This window comes from Dama dama, chromosome X, assembly GCF_033118175.1.
Source record: "Dama dama isolate Ldn47 chromosome X, ASM3311817v1, whole genome shotgun sequence".
NCBI lineage: Eukaryota > Metazoa > Chordata > Mammalia > Artiodactyla > Cervidae > Dama > Dama dama.
This window is the reverse complement of record NC_083714.1, coordinates 51,724,986-51,744,410: the sequence shown is the minus strand read 5'-3', so window position 1 is coordinate 51,744,410 and position 19,425 is coordinate 51,724,986. Positions and strand designations below refer to the sequence as shown.

General features: G+C 40.6%; 1 protein-coding gene across 2 annotated transcripts in view; it reads left to right on the top strand.

Moving 5' to 3' along the window:
- The window catches only part of TMEM185A (transmembrane protein 185A), a 40,283-nt gene that overhangs the window by 607 nt on the left and 20,251 nt on the right, over positions 1 to 19,425 (top strand). The window contains exon 2 of one of the 2 annotated variants that reach the window (XM_061135945.1): positions 2,432 to 2,588. The exons of the other annotated variant lie outside the window; for it this stretch is intronic. The gene's annotated coding sequence lies outside the window, so the exon portion shown is untranslated. The remainder of the gene's footprint in view (positions 1 to 2,431; positions 2,589 to 19,425) is intronic. 2 annotated transcript variants of the gene reach the window in all.

The window sequence follows — 19,425 nt, the reverse complement described above, 5'->3', positions numbered from 1 at the left end:
GGAACTGATATCTGAAATACTGTTGAATCCTTGGAGTCCGTGTCAGGGTATGGCGGGACCTTACGTAATGCTTTCTGGGGGGTAAACCTGACAATTTTCCGTGCGTGTTGTCTCAGCAGTCTTGATTATATGTTTATTTGCAGGAAGTAGATATTGCCGTTCTGTTTCCCAGATGGGGACTAGGGAATGGACAGGATGGAAGGCACTCAGGCTAAGGAATTGAGCGTCTCTCCTTGCACTTGCCCAAGTGTTCTGTAACTCTCTTACCTCCTCAGACTGTGAACTCCCTAAAGCAGAGACGGTCTCCTCCTCAGTTCTCTATTCCCAACAGGCCCGGTTGTGTCTGACACACATAGGAGCCACTTGTAAAATGTGGAACTAAACTGAGCCCAAAGACCTGGATTGGAGACCAGGCCATATGTAACTGGGGGCTTCTCTGCTTATGTGAAAAATAAGGAGTTGGTCTAGCTGATCTCTGAAGTCCACTGCCCTGTGAAGGGAGTGCTGTGTCTCATATTTGTTGGTTGGAAGCCACGCACTCGATGAACCTTTCCTATGCTGGATTCTGGGCAGGGGGTTTCAGATGCTGGGAGGGCCCATGGGAATGGAGAAGGGCAGGGAAATAGACGACTTATGGCAGTGTGCAGTGTTGTACTGTAGCAGCCCAGGAGAGACCACTGTCCAGGCTGCTTGTGGGTGTGTGTGTGTGTGTGTGTTGTGTGTGTGTTGTGTGTGTGTTGTGTGTGTGTGTGTGTGTGTGTGTGTTGGGAGTGCCATCTCCTTAGGGATGGTGGCATTTTAAGCTGCGAGCCATTGTGACTTCCTGAGCGCTCTTACTCCTCTTTGAGCACTGTCCTGTTCATCTCCTGTCTAGTCTGAAGTGCCAGTGTGCCCATCCCAGTGCAGTCATTATCACTGTTGGCCTTCAAGATGCTCTGCATAGAGGAGCTTGTTGAGAGCAAGTAGCAGAGAACTGACTACATGCATCGCCTTCCTCTGCTGCTCCTAGGTAGGGATTAGGGTTGATCTCCGGGTTGGCAGAGTTGGATAGGCCTTGTGTATTTGGCGATGGTGATGAGAACGATAAGATCTGAATTGTTTCGTGTCCTTGGGCCACTTACTTATCTATTTTATCCACAGCAGAATAGGGAGGCCAATTTAATGATTGATTGCAAAGCACTTTACAAATAGAAAGCTCCAGGACAATTTTGCAAGGTGACAAGAGCTTTCTAAAGCTACAAAGAGTTGCCTGGAGTGATCAAACTAACAGTTGCCGAAACAAAACCGTGCTGCACAGGTAATGTCCTTAACCACTTTTTTCGGTAGCTTCTCCCCTCGTCCCCCAGAATTTGCACATGAAAATTATAATCAAATACCAGCTATCTAAGGGCTTCCCAGGTGGCACTAGTGGTAAAAACATGCCTGCCATCGCAGGAGACCTAAGAGATGTAGGTTCGAGCCCTGGGTTTGAAAGATCCGCTGGAGGAGGAAATGGCCACCTAGTCTAGTATTCTTGCCTGGACAATCCCCATGGACAGAGGAGCCTGGTGGGCTACAGTCCATGGGGTCACTAAAAGAGTCAGACACAACTGAAGCAACTTAGCACACATACATGCACCAGCTATCTAAACAGCTTTATGGTAAACATCACCATATTTGTCAGCCCTTTAGTTCTCCCGGGATTGAGATGCACAACTCCCTGGGAGGTGTAAAGGTGTGGTGGGTCAGTGGAAGTGAGCAGTGTTTCCTCACAGCGGAGACTGCTGTGACGGTGGCCAGCTCATGTTGGCAGCTGCCAGTTTTCAGCTGGTGGTGTGTTATGTCTCACGGGCACACCTTGTTTTTAACACTGTTCTGTCATTTTTAGTCTTGCTTCATGCCGAGGAGGACCTGCCAGAGAGCTCGCGAGCGAACGGAGGGCTTGTGCCAGGGCCTCCAGCTTTGCCCCCTGCCTGGGATTCAGAGCCCATTCCACACCTGCCTCCTAGCCCAGCACCTTGGCACACACTGTTCTCTTTGCTGGGAATGTTCCCCTCTCCTCCTGACCTAGTGAACCCCTGTTTCTCCTTGAGATCTCAGCTCACTTGTTGCTTGCTGAGAGCAGCTTTTTTGCCTTCCTGGACCAGCCCACTGAGCCCTGTTTGTACCCCTGTGCATAGGGTGCTATGCTCCTCCTCCATGCTCTCGCCTGGACCCTTGTGTTTGTTTGTGTGCTTGTTTGATTAATGCCTGTCTGCCCTGTGAAAAGGTAACTGTAGCTCTGTCGGGGCAGCGACTTGACTCTGTGCTTTATAGTCGCCTGCCTACCTGGCTCAGAAAGTGTTTGTGGGAGGGATGGATGAATGAATGAACGACTCACACTGCAGAGTCACTGTCTTCCTCATGGTCTGCGGCCTGGTTCTCTTTCCTGTCACCCCCTTCCCTCCTTCAGAATGCAGCCCTTCCATCGGAGAGCTGGGAACACCGTGACACCAAGCCGACTGTGGCTGCCTTGACTTTGCAGACTGTGTATGTCACAGGAATAGTCACTGTCAGTAGTCAAGGCAGGGGCCGTGACTCCAAATCTCCTTTCCAGCCTTTTGATCTTGGTGAGTCTGAATCTGCTGCTGTATTGCCAACGCTCTGGGAAATGGCACGGACAGAATGATTCACAGCTGTCAACACTCAGATGTGCAGGAGTGCCAGCTGACCTTCTGCCTCGTTGCATCTGGCTTAGAACTGGTTGATCATGAGCTTCTTTTTAGTTATAGAGGTTAAAGCTTGCTGGCAATTAACAAAAGGGAGCTGCCTGGCCTTTAAGAGGTGTTTGTAAAGTATAGTAAAGCATTCCTTCATCAAATATCTCCCTGGTGCCTACTGCAAGCCAGAGATGTGCTGGGTGCTCAGAGTACAATTGTGAATGGGACATGGTCCCTCGCCATGCTCCTCAAGCCCAGCAGAAGATGCAGAAATGGAAACAGATTAAAATTCACACAGGATGAGGTGTTCCAGGGACAGGAACCTAAGAACCACATGCTGTGGGAACACGAGGGGCAGAGCCACGAATTCTGTCTAGTTCAACAGGGAGGGTTCCACAGCCTGGTGCTGAAGGTTAGACTTATAGGCTTTTGTCAGACCAGAGTGCAGGGAGGGTATCTTAGGAGGGATGAAGTATGCAGAGGTCCAGGGTCATGGGAAGGCCTGGTGTGTTAAGACAGTGGTGAAAGGTCAATGTGGTAGGGGCATTGCAGACAACACGCATCATGTTATTTTAAAATACTCTATCTACATAGTGCTCACAATTCCTGTAAATATTTTTGGCACATTACTGTTTTTTTTTTTTTTTAATGATGCTTCAGATGCATCAGTGGTGAGTGTGTGTTGGTACTGTTAATGAACTCTTAACCTCCCAAATGTCTGTTTATTTATTGTTCTGTCATCTCAGATTACCTATAGTAAGAAAACCCTGTTGATTATAGTGAGGTTATTGTTAATAATAGCTATGACTTATGCGACACCTACCATGTGCCAGGCACAAGGTCAGGACTCTGTACCCGTTATCTTGAATCTTTACAGCAGCCCTGTGAGTTTGATATCAGCCTTGTTTTGTAGAGTCTTAGCTTGTGACTTCCCTAAAGCCACACAGGCAGCAAGGGCCCAAGTCAGGATTCTAAGAGGTTGGTCTCCTTCTGAAGCCTTTGCTCTTTTGGGTAGACCATGCATCCCCCCACCTAATTTAGTGACATGCCCCCCACCCCAATCATGGCACAGTAGGTCCAATTTACTAAGGAGCCTTCTATTTATGAGTGGTAATTAAACAAAGCAAACCTTGTGTTTGAGCTGACACATCCAAATGAATGTTATCTTTCAAAGAAGTTACTTAGGGAAAAGGTAAATATATACCTGTTGCATTGCTCATACCCCTTGTTACTCATCTGAAATTTTCCTTTGAAGCAAATCATCTAAGAAAATCTATCTCACTGCTTTATAATCATATACAATTGTTTAACCAAAATAGTGCCAATTAGTTTGATCACACTTCCTATTCACTAGACTTAGCTCTGACTGACTTTTGGCCATTTCTAAAAATCCACTGTCAGTGAAGATTTGGCACCATTGAGGGTATTCAAAAGAACAGACTGTGGGTTCTCAAGGCAAGTCCAGGAGGAAAGGTCCAAAGATGACTTGAGCCCTGAAGTGGGATTAATGCCCTGCCTCCCAGGGGAACTGTTTAAATGAGACCAGTCTCACTTGAATGCAGAATTTCTGGTTTTGAAAATATCATTCCCATTACTTGCTAATTACACACACATTTTTGTTGGGTACGAGTTCTTTGAAGAGCAGGGTGATGAGGGGTTCGATAAATGTGTAGAGTGTTGGGTACAGAGAGATATGAGCCATTGGGAACTCTGTTATAGGAGAGAGAGAGTGGATTAGAGGCATTTTAGATAGTTTCCTAGGACTTTGGAAGTGGAGCTTCCCAATATTGAGCTTGGGGTTTCCAATTGCGTCGCCTGATCATAGGCCATACCTGTACAAGGAGACTAGAATTTAAGATGAAATCCCTGAACTCTGGAGATAGGCTCTATTTAACTGATGATTTGTACTTTGTCACCTATGACCTAATAGTGAGTAAAATGATTGCTAAATGAGCTTGTTACAACTGGTTTCTTTGGTCATACTAAGGTAAAATTCATCATTTACAGGGACTTTCTTATCCCCTTATCTTAATGAGTGGATATATGAGGAATCTAGTGTGGAGAGAGTGACCCCTACCCCACAACCACAAAGCTGGGAAACAGTTCCCACAGGCCTGGGCTCTACCTAGTCCTCCTCAAGAGTCATTTGCTTTTATTTGGCTTTTGTGTGTTCTTGCCAGTAAATGACTAAATTTTGTAAGATTCTGCTCAGTGTAAGAGGCGCAGTTCCTTTAAATGTTGGGAGAGTGTCAGCAGCTTGTCAATTGGAGCCATTCTCTGAAGTTATAGACAGGTGCTCACAGGGATGTGTCACCCAGAGTGTGTGTGTGTGTGTGTGTGTGTGTGTGTGTGTGTGTGTGTGTGTGTGTGTGTGTGTGTGTGTGTGTGTGTGTGTGTGTGTGTGTGTGTGTGTGTGTGTGTGTGTGTGTGTGCCTGCTCCAGGTAAAGCCAGTGGCTTTCACTGGAAGAAAAGTATGAGTCCAGTTGCATTCTTTTGACTTGTAGAAAAAAAAATAATAAAACTTTATACTGACAGTGTCATCTCTTTACTTGGTACATTACCTCCATCCCTAAATCCTTTTCCCCTCACTCCAAGGTGGAGAGAGGGGATTTGAGCCTTAAGCAGAGAGCTCCGTGTACATTTCAGAGAGGATACTAGCTTTGTAGTTTGACTCATGTGATTGTACTTAGTGATCTTGTATTGGCATTACAGATTCACATGAGAGTGTAGTAAAACCATTTTTAAGGTGTAATTGGAAGAGTGAAATTGAGGAAGTGGTGGTTCGGTGCCAGAATATCCGCTGGAACCTCCATTTGCTGATTGGTGGAGAATTGAGCAGTCTGTTTTTATACTTGGATTCTGGTCTGAAAGTTTCTTGAAAAGTAACATACTAGTTTAGGCTTTTAATTTTTTTATTTTTAATGATTTTTTATTGTGGTAAGAGTCACAGGATATAAAACATAGTGTTTTAACCATATTTATCTGTACAAGTCAGTGGCATTAAGTATGTTCACATTGTTGTGCAACTGTCACCATCATGCGTCTCCTGAATCTTTCACCTTCCAAAGTTTAGACTTTTTTTAAAAAGTAAACTTTCCTATCACTGTGTTACTGCTATGTCATAATCTCTTCCTGCCAATAAGCTTTGAAATTTCCTATTTAATAGGCAGTCATCTTTTTCTCTTGGGTTTAAATGTATTGGTATTGTTGAGATACTATTATTTTTCTTCCCAATTAGAAGCATGTATAAATTCAACATTTTATAATTTCTGATGGTATTAATTTGTTTTATTTGATTGACTCTGGAGTTGTTTGTTTTTTCAAGGAGCCAGCTATTCATGTTACTTATTGATTTCATTTTGGTTCCACATTTCTACTTCTACTTTTATTATTTCCATATTTTGGCTTCTTTGCTTTTTTCCCTTAAAATTCTTGGAGAGGAACTCAATTCTCTGGTTTTCCTTTTGTCTCTTTTCTTTTTTGCTTTGATTTACACTTTTCGAGTGGATACATGTTCTCTGAGCTTTGCTTTGGCAGCTGTCTGGGCATATTGATGTTTCAGTTGTTTAGTTGTATTTTAAATATTCTGTATTAATTCTGTTTCATCCTTGGCTTAGTCATTATCTAAGAAAGGAAACTAACATTTATTGTGTATTACCTGCTTGGTGCCAAGCCCGGCAATGGTGCTTTCTATATATTTTTAAAAGAAATATTGTCAGATTAGTTCCATGCCTTATGGTCATGCTGTTAGGTTTTCATTATTTAGATTTTCCTTATTCGTCTTTTGAATGCTTTTTGCTTTGAAATCTAATTTATCAAATTACTAGTAAATTGCTTCTCTTTTCCTTACTCAGTAATGATAAACCTATGTTGTCTCCTTTCTTGTAGTTGGTTTGACTTTTGACATTGGTTGTAAGTGTGACTGTTGACTGCAACAGATTTAGATTTTATTTTTTAATCCAGTAAGTGATCTTTCTTATTTTAGGCCTGTGATAGCAGAATAATAACACCTATCCCCCAAATATGCCCACATCCGAATCCTTGGAACTTCGAAATACATTCCATTACACAGTAAAGGGAAATTAAGGTAACAGCTGGAATTATGGTTGCCAATCAGTTAACCTGAAAATAGGGGAGATTATTCTGGATTTTCTGGCTGGGCCCATTATCCGAGGTCTTAAATGTAGAAGAGGGAGGCAGAAGAGGAAGTCAGAGTGAGTCAATGTGGGGAGGAGTGCTGGAGCTTTGAAACTGGAGCGGGGGGTTACTAGCCAGCTCTGAAACAGCTTCTGTGTGTGCGTGCTAAGTCACTTCAGTTGTGTCTGACTCTTTGCAACCCTAGGGGCTGTAGCCCATCAGGCTCCTCTGTCCATGGGATTCTCCAGGCAAAATACTGGAGAGGGTTGCCATGCCCTTCTCCAGGGGATCTTCCTGACCCAGGGATCGAACCTGCATCTTTTATGTCTCCCACATTGGCGGGCAGGTTGTTTCCACTAGAGCAACCTGGGAAGCAGCTTCTTGAAGCTGGTAAGACAGGGAAACATTCTCTCATAGAGCCTCCAGGAGGCTCAGAACCCTGGTGACACCTTGATTTTCACCCAGTGAGACCATTTCAGACTTTTGACATTCAAAACTGTAAAGATACTGTTTGTGCTTTTTAAGCCACTAAGTTGGTGCTAATTTTGTATGGCTGCAATAGAAAACCAATACCACAACACTTTATCCTCTTTAGATTTCTCCAACAACAATATTTGAAGAAGTTATATTTTGTTATTATTTGTTATTATAAGTTGTTATTTGTCCTCTTGTAAGGTCACCTTGTTTTCTTTATATTTTTAATTTTTCATGTAATAGACCCAGAGCTCTTAATATCCCTTTGAAAAGTGAAAGTGAAGTTGCTCAGTCGTGTCTGACTCTTTGCAACCCCATGGACTGTTGCTCACCAGGCTTCTCCATCCATGCGATTTTCCAGGCAAGAGTACTGGAGTGGGTTGCCATTTCCTTCTCCAGAGGATCTTCCCAACCCAGGGACCAAACCCAGGTCTCCTGCATTATAGGCAAACGCTTTACCATCTGAGCCACCAGGGAAGTCTAATATCCCTTTCAGTTCAGTTCAGTCGCTCAGTCGTGTCCGACTCTTTGCGACCCCATGAATCATGGCACGCCAGACCTCCCTATCCATCACCAACTCCCGGTGTTTATTCAAACTCGTGTCCATCGAGTTGATGATGCCATCCAGCCATCTCATCCTCTGTTGTCCCCTTCTCCTCCTGCCCCTGATCCCTCCCAGCATCAGGGTCTTTTCCCGTGAGTCAACTCTTCTCATGAGGTGGCCAAAGTATTGGAGTTTCAGCTTCAGCAATTCTGTCAAAAATTATTAAATACTTTTCCAACATTTTAATTTTCATTATTTTCACTGCTCTTTCTTCTATTAAGTAATAGAACTCTTTTAGGGAAGATAACGTATTTATCTTACAGGGTTTACTCTCCCCACCTCATTTATTTATTGTTTTATAGTCTGAAACTCTTTTGGAAAATTTTTGCCTCTGCCTATTATCTAATTTACCTAAGAACCTTGTGTTTGTCATTGTCCTTGCATTTGTTAATGTTCTAATCCACTTTTTTCTTTTAAAAATCCTTTCTGTTTTCCAGTCCATTGTTTCTGGTAATGATATATGTAGCTGAGGGCTTTGGTTGACAAATTGGTTCTGATTTTCTAGATTGTGTGATATCCCCCTGTGCTATCAGAGAGAAAAAGTTCTCTCACATGGTAACTTTCTGTTTCTGGTGATCACTCCATTTCTACTAGTCTTGAATCCCCCTCAAACCCTTTTCTTTGAAGTCTAGGAACATCATTCTTCTCTTGGAATCTTTCAGTTGTTGTGCTCTCCCTCTGTGTGGCAGCTTATAAAGGCCTCCCCTTGTTTCTGAGCATGAATAATCATAACTAACATATATTTAGTGCAGGAGTTATCAAACTGTTTTTCATAGACCCCCTTGGGGCCTTGAGAAACTTTCCAGGGATCTGCGAGGTCAGAACTATTTTCATAATAATACTAAGACATCCTTGGCCCCTTTTGCTGGGTTGCCATTTCACTCTGGTGAGTAAACTGCTGGCACCTGAGCACAAATCAAGCTGGTGCCAGGAAAAGTGAAAGTGAAAGTTGCTCAGTCGTGCCCAACTCTTTGTGACCCCATGGACTATGGTCCATGGAATTCTTTAGGCAAAAATACTGGAGTGGGTTGCCATTTCCTTCTCCAGGGTATCTTTCCAACCCTGGGATTGAACCCTGGTCTCCTGCATTGCAGGCAGATTCTTTACCATCTGAGCCACCAGGGAGGCCCTTCTGATAAAATGGGTTGTGATAACAGCTAATGTGCTTTTTTTGTTGCTATAATATAGTGAAATGTGTCAGCATTTAAAGATCTTCATTACTCAGTGCGCTAATATTTTCTGGTTGACCTATATGGAGTTAAAATCATGCAAGGATAAGAGATTCATCCAAAGTGCAAGAGAGACCAGTGTATTTTAATGTAGCAGACTATAAAAAATTCACTGAAGGAATTCCCTGGTGGTTAGGACTTGGTGTTTCATTGCCAAGGGCCTGGGTTCAGATCCTAGTCTGGGAACTAAGATCCTGTAAGCCTTGCAGCATGGTCAAGAAAAAAAGTTCATTGATAGTGTTTCGGAGTACACATCAAGGAACCACTACTTATTGAGTTTTGGTGTCCTATTGAAGAAAAATATCCACCATTATCTAAAAGACCAATTAAAATACTGAGTTTTTTTCTGATGACATATCTCTGTGACATCAGCTCTTCTTCACATGCTTGAATTCAGACAATGTCAACAGAATGAATGCAGACATAAATATTATAATCTAGGTATCTGCTATGAAGCCAAACATTTTATTTTTTTCTGATTAAAAAAAAATTTAATTGAAGGATAATTGCTTTACAGTATTGCATTGGTTTTTACCAAAGAGGAACATGAACCAGCCATAGGCTTACCCATGTCCACTCCCACTTGAACATCCTTCCCACCTCCCTCCCTATCCCACTGCTCTAGGTTGTTATCCAGCCCTGGTTGGAGTTCCCTGAGTCATACAGCAGATTTCCATTAGCTATCTATTTTACATATGATAATATATGTTTCCATGTTACTCTCTCCATACCTCCCACTCTCTCCTTCCCCCACCCAGCTGTGTCCATAAGTCTGTTCTCAATGTCTGTGTCTCCATAGCTGATCTGCAGATGGGTTCATCAATACCATCTTTCTAGATTCCATATGTATGTGTTAGTATATGGTATTTGTTTTTCTCTTTCTGATTTATTTCACTCTGTATGATAGGCTCTAGATTCATCCACCTCATTAGGACTGACTCAAATGTGGTCCTTTTTATGGCTGACTAAATATTCCATTCTATATATGTACAACAACTTCTTTATCCTTTGATCTGTTGATGGATATCTAGGTTGCTTCTATGTCCTAGCTATTGTAACTAAAGCTGCAGTGAACTTTGGGTTACACGTGTCTTTTTCAGTTTTGGTTTCCTCAGGGTATATGCCCAGTAGTGGGATTGCTGGGTCTTGGTGGTTTTATTCCTAGTTTTTTTTAAGGCATCTCCATACTATTCTCCATAGTGGTTGTATCAATTTGCGTTTCCACCAATAGTGCAAGAGGGTTCCCTTTTCTCCACACCCTCTCCAGCATTTACTGTTTGTAGATTTTTTTGATGATGGTCATTCTGACCTGTGTGAGGTAATGTCTCATTGTAGTTTTTACTTGAATTTCTCTGATAATGAGCGATGTTGAGCAGTATTTCATGTGTTTATTAGCCATCTGTATGTCTTCTTTGGAGAAATGTCTGTTTAGGTTTTTTTGCCCAGCTTTTGATTGTTTTTTTTTCCTGATGTTGATTTGTATGAGCTGCTTGTATATTTTGATATTAATCCTTTGTTAGTTGTTTCATTTGCTATTATTTTTTCCCATTCTGAGGGTTGACTTTCCACCTTGTTTATAGTTTCCTTTGCGGTGCAAAAGCTTTTAATTTTAGTTAGGTCCCACTTGTTTATTTTTGTTTTATTTCCATTATTCTAGGAGGTGGGCCATAGAGGATCTTGTTGTGATTTATGTCATAGAGTGTTCTGCCTGTGTTTCCTTTAGGAGTTTTATAGTTTCTGGTCTTACATTTAAGTCTTTAATCCATTTTGAGGTTATCTTTGTGTATGGTGTTAGGAAGGGTTCTAATTTCATTTTTTTTACATGTGGCTGTCCAGTTTTCCCAGCACTACTTATTGAAAAGACTATCTTTGCCCCATTGTATATTCTTACCTTCTTTGTCAAAACTAAGGTACCCATAGATGTGTGGGTTTATCTCTGAGCTGTTTATCTTGTTCCCTTGGTCTTGTTGTTCAGTTGCTCAGTCGTAGCTGACTCTTTGCCACCCCACAGACTGCAACATGCCAGGCTTCCCTGTCCTTCACCATTTTCCTGAGCTTGCTCAAACTCATGTCCATTGAGTCAGTGATGCCATCCAACCATCTCGTCCTCTGTCATCCCCTTCTTCTCCTGCCTTCAGTCTTTCCCAGCATCAGGATCTTTTCCAATGAGTCAGCTCTTTGCATCAGGTGGCCAAAGTATTGGAGCTTCAGCATCAGTAATTCCAGTGAATATTCAGGATTGATTTCCTTTGGATTGACTGATTTGATCTCTTTGCAGTCCAAGGGACTCTCAAGAATCTTCTCCAACACCACAGTTCAAAAGCATCAGTTCTTCAACACTCAGCCTTCTTTATGGTCCAACTCTTACATCCATACATAACTACTGGAAAAACCATAGATTTGACTATATGGATTATTGTCGGCAAAGTAATGTCTCTGCTTTTTATTATGCTGTCTAGGTTTGTCATAGCTTTTCTTCCAAGGAGCAAGTGTCTTTTAATTTCATGGCTGCAGTCACTGTCTGCAGTGATTCTGGAGCCCAAGAAAATAAAGTCTGTCACTGTTTCCATTGTTTCCACATCTATTTGCCATGAAGTGATGGGACTGGATGCCATGATCTCATTTTTTTGAATGTTGAATTTTAAGCCAACTTTTTCATTCTCTTCTTTCACTTTCATCAAGAGGCTCTTTTGTTCCTCTTTACCTTCTGCCATAAGGGTGGTGTCATCTGCATATCTGAGGTTATTGATATTTCTCCCAGCAATTTTGATTCCAGCTTATGCTTCACCCAGGCCGGCATTTCTCTTGATGTACTCTGCATTTAAGTTAAATAAGCAGGGTGACAGTATACAGCCTTGACACACTCCTTTCCCAATTTGGAACCAGTCCATTGTTCCATGTTCAGATCTAACTGTTGTTTCTTGACGTGCATACAGGTTTCTCAGGAGGCAAGTAAGGTGGTCTGGTATTCCCATCTCTTTGAGAATTTTCCACAGTTTGTCGTGATCCACACAAAGGCTTTAGTGTAGTCAATGAAGCAGATTTTTTTTTTAATTCTCTTGCTTTTTCTATGATCCAACGGATGTTGGCAAATTGATCTCTGCTTCCTCTGTCTTTTCTAAATCCAGCTTGTATGTCTAGAAGTTCTCAGTTCATATACTGTTGAAGCTTAGGTTGGAGAATTTTGACCATTACCTTGTGAGCGTGTGAGATGAGTGCAATTGTGCAGTAGTTTGAACATTATTTGGCATTGCCTTTCTTTGGGATTGCAATGAAACTGATTTTTTTCAGTCCTGTGGCCACTGCTGCATTTTCCAAATTTGCTGGCATATTGAGTGCAGCACTTTCACAGCATCATCTTTTAGGATTTGAAATAGTTCAGCTGGAATTCCATCACCTGCACTAGCTTTGTTTGTAGTGATGTTTCCTAAGGCCCACTTGACTGTTGAAAGTTCTTGCGTTTAATGTTGTCCCAGAGAACTCTGAGGCTATCCTCAATTCTTTTCATTCTTTTTCCATTATTCTGCTCTTTAGCAGTTGTTTCCACCATTCTATGTTCCAGCTCACTTATCCATTCTTCTGCTTCCATTGATCTACTATTGGTTCCTTCCAGAGTATTTTTAATTTCAATAATTGAGTTATTCATCACTGTTTGCTTATTCTTTATTTCTTCTACGTCCTTGGCAATTGTTTTAATCATGTTGATCACTTCTTGCATTTTCTCCATTCTGTTTTCAAGGTTTTGGAATATCTTCGTTATCATTATTCTGAATTCGTTTTCAGGTAGTTTGCCTATTTCCTCTTTGTTTAGTTGGTCTTATCTGTTTTTAGTTTGTTCCTTCATTTGCACCATACTTCTCTGCCTTTTCTTTTCTTCTTCTTTTTTTTAAATTTATTGTGTTTGAGATCTCCTTTTGCCAGATTTTGAGGTCAAATTCCTTCTTCCTCTTGGTTTCTGCCCTTGATGGACAAGGTTGATTCACTGGTTTGTGTAGGCTTCTGTTGGGTGCGACTTGTGCTTGTGCTCTGGTAGGAGAAGGTAAGTTTTTTTTTTTTTTCCACTGGTGGTCAGGACTGTATGAGGTGGTAATCCTGTTTGCTGGTGATTGGGTTTGTGTTTTTGTCTTGTTTGTTATTTGGGTGAGTCTTCCTGCATTGCATTCTGCTGGTAGTTGAGTACTGCCAGGTCTTATATATAGGTGGAGGCCTTTGTGGGAGTTCTTACTAATTAATAATCCCTGGGTTAGAAGTTTTCAGGTAGTCTAGTATCTTGTCAATGCTCCCACTCCAAAGGCTCAGGGCCTGATCCTGGCCAGAGAACAGAGATTCCACAGGTGGTTTGTTATGACATTAAAGGGGATTAAAACAAGAAACAAAATGCAAACCCCAGACAATTGGCAAATACAAAATCAGACTAATACTAACAAAAATAATGGAATATATATACACACACATATACAAACAAAACCAAAACAGTCCAAAAAAAAGAAAGAAAGAAAGAAAGTAGAAGAGATTGACCCTGCGAGCAAAGGAAAGCAAAAATGATATCCACCAGGTAAAAACAAAACTAATTAAAGCATAAGCTGGAAAACAAAGCCAAAGCAATATGCCAACTGGGGAATAAAGCAATGAAAGCAAAACAGACTGATAAACATGGTGAGAAAAAGAAAGAAAGAATAGAAAAGCGAAGTTAGAGGTAGATAAAGGAGATTTGTATATATTAAAGAATAAATATGACAGGAAAAGAATAAGAAAAGCAATAAAATAATCTATGTAGAAAAGAAAAAGAAAAAACCCTCAAAATCATAAGAGGCCACCATAGATGCAGATGTATTTAAAGGAAATAAAAGGTGTGATTAGCAAAAAAAATTATCAGAAGTGTAAATAGATTTAATAGTACTGTTAAAATCAACAACTACAGCAACAGAGGGGAAAAAAGGAAAAAAGAAAAAATCCAGAAGCAAGTACAGAACAAGTAAAAATATAAGAATAATAAATGTTTTTCTTTGATCTCAGTTGTCAATGTCTTTTCCCTTGCTGTGAGTCACAGTCCACCTTGCCTCCCTAGGATGCCCTCCAATACTGGGCTGGTCTCTTCACCTGTTGCTGGGGAAGCTCAGACTCTAATCTAGTCCTACTCCTGTGTGTTCTTGACTCTAATGTCCACATGTGCCCGTGCTAGTGTGTTTCTTTTGAGGGACTTCTCATTATGCTTTTATATATTCCATAGACACACAGTCAAGACAGACATTTTAAAAAATTGCAAAACTCTAAAAACAATTTTGAAAAAGTTTTTTCATTAAAATTATGTTGTTTATGTTAATATAATGTTTAATATTTTTATTTTTATGAAGTAACAAATATTTTGAATAATGGTTTTAAAATCTATATAGTAGATAGCAATAGCAAACATATAACCTATATAAACAAAGCTCTTTAGAGTCCTGTCACTTTTAAGAATGTAAAAGATTTTTGATACTAAAAGTTTTGATAACCACCGATTTAATGCTTTACACAAAGCACTTTTCATATTAATTATATTCACAGTCACCTTGTGAGGTACATATTACCCTGGTTTTGTAGCAGAGAATGCTATGAAAGTATTAGTAATATTCTAAGAAAAGGCTGTATAGATACTCTAGTTAGAAACCTCTCCAAATTTGATGGTCCTCCCACTGTTGTTTATACTCTTGGAGGTTAGCTTCTGAGCTAAATTTTGTGGGTCCTTGTTGTTGTTATTTAGTCGCTAAGTCATGTCTGACTCTTTGTCACCCCATGGACTGCAGCATGCCAGGCTTCTCTGTCCTTCACCATCTCCTGGAGCTTGCTCAAAGTCATGTCCACTGAGTCGGTGTTGCCATCCAACCATCTTGTCCTCTGTCATCCCCTTCTCCTCCTGCTTTTAATCGTTCCCAGCATCAGGGTCTTTTCCAAGGAGTCAGTTCTTCACATCAGGTGGCCAAAGTATTGGAGCTTAAGCTTCAGTATCAATCCTTCTAAGGAATATTCAGGGTTGATTTCCTTTGGGATTGACTGATTTGATCTCCTTGCAGTCCAGGGGACTCTCAAGAGTCTTCTCAAACACCACAGTTCAAAAGTATGAATTCTTCAGTGTTCAGCCTTCTTTATGGTCTGTCACATCCATACATGACTACTGGAAAAACCATAGCTTTGATTATATAGACCTTTATCAATAATGTCTCTGCTGTTTAATACACTGTCGAGTTTGGTCATAGCTTTCTTTCAGGGAGCAAGCGTCTTTTAATTTCATGTCTGTAGTCACTGTCTGCAGTGATTTTGCCCTGAAGTGATGGGACCAGATGCTATGATACTAGTTTTTGAATGTTGAGTTTTAAGCCAGCTTTTCCACTCTCCTTTTTCACCTTCATCAAGAGGCTCTTTTGTTCCTCTTTGCTTTCTGCCATTAGGGTGGTGTCATTTGCATATCTGAGGTTAGTGATATTTCTCCTGGCAATCTTGAATCCATCTTGAGCTTCATCCAGCCTGGCATTTCCCATGATGTACTCTGCATATAAGTTAAATAACCAGAGTGGCAATATACAGCCTTGACGTACTCCTTTGCCAGTTTGGAACCAGTCCATTGATCCATGTCCAGATCTAACTGTTGCTTCTTGACCTGCATACAGGTTTCTCAGGAGGCAGGTAGGGTGGTTTGGTATTCCCGTCTCTTAAAGAATTTTCCACAGTTTGTTGTGATCCACACAGTCAAAGGCTTTATCATAGTCAATGGAGCAGAAGTAGTTGTTTTTCTGGAAATCTCTTGCTTTTTCTGTGATCCAGCGAATACTGGCAATTTGATCTCTGGTTCCTCTGCCTTTTCTAAATCCAGCTTGTACGTCTGGAAATTCTCAGTTCACATACTGTTGAAGCCGAGGTTGGAGGATTTTGAGCATGACCTTGCTAGCGTGTGAAATGAGTGCAATTGTGCGGTATTTTGAATATTCTTTGGCATTCCCTTCTTTGGGGTTGAAATGAAAACTGACCTTTTACAGTCCTGTGGCCACTGCTGAGTTTTCCAAATTTGCTGGCATGTTGGGTGCAGCACTTTCACAGCATCATCTTTTGGGATTTGGAATAGCTCAAATTGAATTCCATCACCTCCACTAGCTTTGTTCGTAGTGATGCTTCCTAAGGCCCTCTTGACTTTGCACTCCAGGATGTCTGGCTCTAGGTGAGTGATCACACCATTGTGGTTATCCAGGTCATTAAGATCTTTTTTGTATAGTTCTTCTGTGTATTCTTGCCACCTCTTCTTAATCTCTTCTGTTTCTGTTAGGTCCATACTGTTTCTGTCCTTTGTTGTGCCCATCTTTGCATGAAATGTTCCCTTGGTATCTCTAATTTTCTTGAAGAGCTCTCTAGTCTTTCCCATTCTATTGTTTTCCTCTAGTTGTGGGTCATATCACCTTGAAATCCCCCCCTTTTTTCCAATTGAAATTTCTTATGTTGTTTCTCATAATACAAGGGTAGGGCATGTATGTATCAATCAGTTCAGTTCAGTTGCTCAGTCGTGTCCAACTCTGTGAGACCCCATGGACTGTATGTAGCACACCAGGCTTCCCTGTCCATCACCAACTGCCAGAGCCTACTCAAACTCATGTCCATCACGCCAGTGATCCTGTGCAACTATCTCATCCTCTGTCGTCCCCTTCTCCTCCTGCCTTCAATCATTCCCAGCGTCAGGGTCTTTTCCAGTGAGTCAGTTCTTCACATCAGATGGCCAAAGTATTGGAGTTTCAGCTTCAGCATCAGTCCTTCCAATGAATATTCAGGAATGATTTCCTTTAGGATTGACTGGTTGGATCTCCTTGCAGTCCAGGGGAATCTCAAGTCTTCTCCAACACCACAGTTCAAAAGCATCAATTGTTTGGTGCTCAGCTTTCTTTATAGTCCAACTCTTACATCCACACATGACTACTGGAAAAACCATAGCTTTGACTAGACAGACGTTTGTTGGTAAAGTAATGTCTCTACTTTTTAATACTCTGTCTAGGTTGGTCATAGCTTTTCTTCCGAGGAGGAAGTGCCTTTTAATTTCATGGCTGCAGTCACCATCTGCAGTAATCACAGTATGAAAAGGCAAAAAGTTATGTATCAATACCTTGCCGAAAAATTGGCAGTCATAGCAAGAGTGAAAAGACTGTCCTTAATTCTCTCTATTGGAGATCATGGTTAATCACTAGCATGTATTTATCTAGATGCTTTTCCAAGAATTTTGAATGATTAGTGTAAAGTGAGTATTGAATAGTACTCAATTAGAAGGACTTTGGAGTCAAATGGATCTTAATTTGAATCTCAGCCCTGTGAGCTACTATCTGCTTGGACAGGTTATTTAACACCTAAGCCTTCATTTGCCATCTGTACAATGGGAATAGTGAAAGTGCTTCCTTCATAGTGTTGCTGTGAGGCTTAAGTGACACTGCCTGACTTTCTGTAAATAGGCATTGATGTGTAGATAGATCAATAGATAGGCCAACATTATTGAAGTATGTGTTACATGCAGTAAGTTTTATCATTTTTAGTGCTCAATCCTATGAGTTTTAATAATCCCATTCACTTGTGGAAGCACCACCTAAAGACAGAAATATGGAAAAGTTCCATTACTGCAGAAACTTCCCTTGTGTTCTTTTGTAGTCATCCTTTCCCCCAGCACAGCCACAGGTAACTACACTGATCTATTTTCTGTCCCTACACTTTTGCTTTTTCCACAATGTCAAATAAATGGAGTCATACAGTGTGTTGCATTTTCAGTCTGAGTTATTTTACTTAGCATAGTGCATTTGAGGTTATCCATGTTGTTACATGCATCCCTAGTTTGTTCTTTTTTACTGCTGACTAGTAGTATTCTGTTTGAATAGCCATATCACAGTTGGTTTAGTCATTCACCAGTTTTTGGACATTTCGATTGTTTCCAGTGGCTATGATAAATAAAGCTGCTTTGAGTATTTACATACGAGTCTTTTTGTGGACATAATGTTTTCCTTTTTCTTAAGTAAATACCTAGGTATGGGATTGCTGGGCTGTAGAGGAACTGTATACTTAACTTTAGGAGAAACTACCAAAGTGTTTTCTAAAGTGGCTGCACTGTTTTGCATTCCTACTAGCAATATATGAGGGTTCTATTTGCTCCATGTCCTTAGCAACAGTTGTCATATGCTATGAGGTTAAGAGTCTAGGTTCATTATTCCTATCTATCCAGTTGTTTCAGCACCATTTATGGAAGCCCAGTTCTTTCTCTGCTGAATTGCCTTGGCATCTTTGACCATGTATGTATGGGTATGTTTTTGGACTCTATTCTATTCTCTGTGTTTCTCCTGATGTTAATACTGCATTTTCTTGATTACTGTAGCTCTTAGTTAAGTCATGAAAGCATGCCGTATAAGCACATAGTATAGTTTCTCCAACTTTGTTCTCTCTTATAATTGTTCTGCCCATTTGAAGTCTTTTGCATTTTCGTATAATTTTTAGAATTAGTATGTTAATTTCTCCAGGAGAGGCTGCCTGGATTTTCATTGGGATTGCATTGAATCTTTTTTCCTGTATATTTATAGCAGCTTTAATCATAATTGCCAAAACTTGGAAGCAACCAAGATGTCCCTTGATGGGTATATGTGTAAATAAACTGGTGCATCTAATGAAATATTGTTTAGCACTAAAAGGAAATGAGCTATCAAGCCTTGAAAAGACATGGTGGAACCTTAAATGCATACAGGCATACTTTGTTTTATTGTGCTTTGCCTTATTGCCCTTTTCAGATATTGCATGTATTTTTTTCTTGCAGTTTTATTGAAACATAGGTGACATACAGCACTGTGTAAGTTTAGGGTGTACGGCATAATTATTTGACTTACATACCTCATGAAATTATTACCACAATAAGTTTACTGAACATTAATCATCTCATATACAAAAATAAAAGATAAAAATATTTTTCATTGTGATGAGAACTCTTAGGGTTTACTCTCAACAACTTTCATATATAACATACCACAGTGTTAATTACATTTATCATGTTGTAAAATTCCTCTCTAATACTTATAAAGGAATTTTCTATGTTTTGACTACCTTCATCCAACTCCCCCTTGCCCCACCCCAACCTCCAGTAACCACACATCTAATATCTTTTTCTATAGGTTTGTTTGTTTTTGAAGTATAATTCACCCACAACATTATGCTATTAAATAATTCCTGTTGTACAGCATAGTGATTCGATATTTCTATATATTTTTAAATGGTCACCACAATGTCTAGTTACCATCTGTCACTATTCAAAGATACTAT